Source organism: Pyrus communis, chromosome 10 (genome assembly GCF_041283825.1).
Source record: "Pyrus communis isolate YQ-2024b chromosome 10, ASM4128382v1, whole genome shotgun sequence".
Classification (NCBI taxonomy): domain Eukaryota; kingdom Viridiplantae; phylum Streptophyta; class Magnoliopsida; order Rosales; family Rosaceae; genus Pyrus; species Pyrus communis.
In genome coordinates this window covers 2,763,708-2,769,117 of record NC_142574.1, presented here as the reverse complement: position 1 = coordinate 2,769,117, position 5,410 = coordinate 2,763,708, and the positions used below count along the sequence as shown (strand labels likewise).

Here is a 5,410-nt window from a genome sequence, read left to right as displayed (position 1 = left end):
CTATGAATCTAAGGGAGTGAAGTGGCGATTTTTGAGTTACAGGGAGTAAAGTAAGATTAAAATTGAAGGTGTAGATAAAAATAAGCTCATTTGTTTACTTTCTTGGTTTAATCATGTCATTTAAAGATTATTTCGTTATTTATCCAAATTTCCCAATAAATGTTGGAAGGCAAACAAACTCGTCGAGAGGTAATATTGCATAAGTGCTTATTCACTTGGAATACTGGAACAGGAACAGATAGGATAAATAGGCAAGAATGGCACGAATCAGATTTTTTGAGGAACATATCGAGAGAGAATTGGTTAAATAATATGTGGTTGTTAAACAGGGATAATCATTATGCATTGTGTTTGTGAATCGTGCTGAGAACAAGTCAATCCTATCTAGGTTCTGTGCAAAGACAGGTACATGAATCATGCTCTTGATGATTCAATATGTCATCAAATGGTTTCGATTACAATTGTTTCTGAAGAAATTGGGGTTTCACTATAAAATCAATTGGCTATATGGAGAATAGTCTAATTACTTATAAGCTCATGCAAGGTTCTTCCTCTCATCAACATATGACTCATTCTCTACACGCCTCTTCACATGTAGTGAATTTTCAAGTCTAACATGTGGATAACATAACGGGGTGACATTGAGCGCATATGACTGTTTGACAGTTTGACTTCACACGTAGGACAAGCTGCTCTAATACTATAAAGAAATTAAGGTTTCACCATAAAACCAATTGACTATATACGGAGTAGTTCAACTACTTATAAGCCCATGAAAAGTTATTCCTTCCATCAATATAAGACTCATTCTCAACATACTAGGTATGGTACAGATTTCGTACCAAAATCTAAAACCCTTATCAATTGCATCTGACTGGGAACAAATTTGGTGAGCCATTGAGTCAAGGCGAGTTTTCGACCCTTATCCAGCTAAAACTACTACTAACAAATACGATTGTTTTATTTCTACTGGTAAAATTATAATCTAGCAAATGTTAAAAATGCACAAGCCCAAGTAATCACCTGTAAGCCGTATAAATGTCTCTTCGGCCGAACTCCTTAATGGGCCGTCCCAGGTCAGAGTTAGTCAAGTACCCTTGAGCTGTATCAACACTGTGTCACCAATTTTTTTTTCACATTTTCAGTAAACACATAATTGTATCAAATTAGACTCTATAATTCTTGTTAAGCTACTAAGCTTCAACTTTAGTGATAAATACCGCGTCTGAGCTTCCTTATCTTCAAACAATTGCCTGCCGGAACCAGCGCGAGGACCAAATTCGAAACCTATCAACATTTAATTTACAATTAGCTAAATTCTTAATGCTTAAAGATTTAGTTTCCTTTTCTAGTAGCGCTAATCCACCTAAAATGTAAAGAATTTAAGGAAGCAATAGGCATGATAATCCATCTGATCATAATTAAGTACCGTTTGGTACCTGAAATATCAAAGGAAAATTTTTCAATTTACTTCTTGTTCTTGTGATCTCAGTTTTTCAACTCCCAAAGAACTAAATGCACACACATGAATATAGAGTGCATACAAATATAGAATGCACACACATGAATATATATATATGACAGATGAGGAGATGGGGACCTGGAGGGTAGGAACTGTGAAGGCCGCCTCTAGCAGTGGCAGGACGAAGAAAAGAGGAGAAGCCTGAGAGAGAGGAAGGGGATGGAAAGAGCAAGCTTCATGATGTGATCTTTGGGGTTGACGATGGTGGCGATGGTGACGATGGATCTCCAGAATCGGATTCAGGAAGCCATTGTTGGAACTTGAAAGGAGTAAAAGAAGATGAAAACGTAACGACTAAGATTGGAGATGCTGGATCTCGCGGGAAAATGGGTTGCAAATTCCGTGGGACTTCGAGATATGGGTTGCAAATGAATCTCGGCCCATTTTTCAAACTGCCCGAACCAAACTAAATTCTATGGGTTGTTTTTTATTTTTTATTTTTAATAAACAACAATATTTTACATTATGGGGCTTGAGTTAAATAAAAGATAAATATCACTAACTATATTGGTTTGGTATTTACAAAATTGATTTTGGAAGCAGTTGTTTATTTCGAATGTAATTATGTAAATTTTCTCTTGTATTTACTAATCCGTGAGGAATTGAAAAAATATTAGCTTTCTTTAATATTTGTTATCAAATATCAAAATATCAGGAAGCATATCAACTAGGACGGCTAGTTGAGCCAATTTCCTTCTCTTACATTTTCGTACTTTTAAGTTCTCTCATTCCTTTATTTTCTTATTCATGATAAGTAAACATTGAATTAAGAGATATGGATTCAGTGTTGCATATCGTGCTCATGAACGAACCTTGGTAGGAGTCATAGCCTAATCACGAATGAAATTGTCACGTATATAGTGCCAATGTTTTAATGTTTAGGTTCATCAAAGAGCCAATTCTGCTTCCTACCCCTAAGTTGGTCAAACTAGCTCCGAAAGTACTCCAAAGGTAAAGTAAGGCTCAAGGAATACTTTGTGTTCACACATCATAACATTAATCAATTTGGATGAGCGAAAAAAAAAATGAATGCGGATGAAGGCTAAAGAGCAACATTACATGCTCTGAAACTCATCTCGCTCAAGCTCGTCTAGCTAAACCCATGCACATGACACAAGTGAAGAAGAAACATCTTGTTCTTTGTTATTTGATAACAAATTTTATAGTAATACAGATGATGACGAAGATGACTGATCAGAATCTGTTGCATCATTTGTAACAGCATGAAGGAGTCGAAACATCTTCTTAAATGTGAATGCATCAAAAGTATCAGCACGTGTCTCGGTTAAACTATTTGATGAGAATTGGGAATCTTCTGACTATAGTTCTTGGTATATTGATGATGCCTACAATTTGTTACATAATTATTTAGTTATTTTTGTTACTTTAGCAAGGGATCGAAGACTATTCGTTAACGACATTTAGTTCAAACTATATTCTAGTTTCTCGAGAATTTTTGCAATGCATCGAGAATGGGCTTCCTTGAAATTTGTAACTATTAATTCACGTCCCCTTTCACACGTTTTTGGTTGTCAAGTTTCGTTATCTCAGTTTGGTATATGCCTAGTTCAGCTCTTCTTGTGGTTTATTCATTATTGTTCAAATCTTTATTTTGGCCCTATACACAACTGTTTATTTATTAACAGAGATGCTTATGTTCTCAATTTATCAAATAACTAATCATTTGTTTGGGTTTACTTTTAACTACGTCCCTTAGAACTTCATTATGATCTCACTTTGTCTTCTATAATTCAAAAGTCACCACTTTACTGAAATTCAAAATCCGTTCCACTTTGACTTGTAGACTCTCTCTTCTCCCTAAAACTTATTGGTCAAGCTCTTGAAACATATGTGGGATCCAACACCAAATAATACTATGTCACATGTGCATTAAATTTGATTATAAATCTCAATTATGCTTTAACATTCAACAACCAGATAATATTAAGTTTAAAAGTAATTGAAGAGAAAAAAAAATAAATAAAAAGGAAAATGACCCACATAAGAAATTAACAGATCTAAGATAATGTAAAGTGAATTTTGAGTTTTGTAGAGACGACTTCAAGTTTCAGGAGACAAAATGAAATCAAATTGGTAAAGCGGAACAAACTTTGAGTTTCAAGGAGTTGCGACTTTTGAGTTACATGGAATAAAATGAGATTAAAATCGAGTTTTAGGAGACATAGCTAAAAATAAGCCCATTTCTTTACTTTCTTGGTTTGATCATCTAATTTAAATATTATTTGATTATTTTTCCAAATTTCCCATTGAAAGGCAAACAAACTAGTATTTAAGTTCTGTACAAGGAAGGGTACATGATCCTGCTCTTGATGATTAAATATGTCATCAAATAGTTTGGATTACAATTGTTCAAATACTACTTAGGCTTCAGATTTCTACAAAAATCGACAACCCTTATCAATTGCACTGGGAACAAATTTGGTGGGCCCTTGAGTCAGGGCTACACTAGATTAGAATAGGGATGGTTCAAAAAACCGAAAATCAAAAAAAATTGAATCAATACAAAACCGAACTAAACAAAAATTGGTTATTTGGTTTCTGTTTTTATAGATAAAAAATCGAACTGAACCGAAGTAACACTTAAAACGATGTTGTTTTTGTAATTTTGTCTTTTACGGGAGGATAGTGCGTTGTTGTGTATATATACCAAGATTCTAAAAGACGTTAGGCGCTAGTCAGACGGTGGGATGAGGCTTAGTGCCTAGGCGGCTAAGCGGGGCTTAGGTGGATTTAAATAAATGTATTATATTTCGTATAAATAAGTATTTGTTTATATTTAAAATGTATATAATTTCATCAAAAACTACAAAATAAAATGATATATATATTTTGAAATATTGGAACATAATGAAAACATGGGGAACAAGCATATAATGTGTATTCATTCAAGTATTCAACAAGTCTCTTACAATTTATTGAAAAAAAATAAAATGCAAAATGAAAGTTATATATTTTCTGTCTAAGTAAGTCGCAACTTAGGCGGGTATGGGCCGGCTAAAGGGGGTGCCTAGTGACCAACCACCTAGTGCCTAGGCGGGGCTTAGGAGGCGCTAGGCGAGGATGTTTAGAACAGTGATATATACACTTGTATAAACAAATTGTTGTGCTTTTATATAGATACTGAGGGTGTGGTCGTTTCTTGTAAAAGTGATTATCATTAACATAATTCAATCGATACAAATATATCAAAGATCATATTGTGGCTCGTACTTTTCATCGTACATACTGTCGCTGTATTATTTATTAGCAGGCATCTGATCGAGTTTGCTTAAATGATCACATTACCAAAGTGATGTCTTTAATTTATTTCTACGTCGTGATTGACAGTAAGGAAGAGTTCTTTTGTGGAACCATATGATCCAATTATCTTTCTGCCTATTATGGGCAGAAATGGGTAATTGATCATTTTAGCCTCAATTGTTTTGGTAGAGTTTAATTGATATTGTTGTAGTCAGTGTCTTTGGACAGACATGTTTCATGCGGTACATTATTTGGGTTTGCTGCTAAGCCTCCACACAGTTTGATTTTCTATTCCTGATGATATTTTTCAGATTAAAAAAAAAAACAATCAGGTTGTATATAAATTATAAAACAAAACCGAATGGAACTGAAAAAAAATGGAACCTAAGTTAAATCAAGAAAAAATAAAACCAAACAATAATTTCGATTTGATTTTCGATTTTATAAAAAACTGAACAGATTGAACCTGAACCTACTCCTAAATTATAGAAGTTCGCGACGCACTGCAGACTGGTTTCAAAAATGATGAGAAAAGTTTTATAGTGGGTGACATAATTATCTTCCTCTTGAAAAAAATAGAGACATGAAATCTTTTCTCAGAAGAAAGTAACACGTCCCAACAAGGAA

General features: G+C 34.0%; 1 long non-coding RNA gene across 1 annotated transcript; it reads right to left on the bottom strand.

Moving 5' to 3' along the window:
• Positions 1-725: 725 nt before the first annotated feature.
• LOC148693363 (uncharacterized) lies at positions 726-1,905 on the bottom strand. The gene is made up of 3 exons (XR_015952732.1): positions 1,601-1,905; positions 1,221-1,287; positions 726-1,113 (listed from the first exon to the last, which is right to left on the bottom strand). It is a non-coding gene; the product is annotated as an uncharacterized LOC148693363 (long non-coding RNA).
• Positions 1,906-5,410: the final 3,505 nt, after the last annotated feature.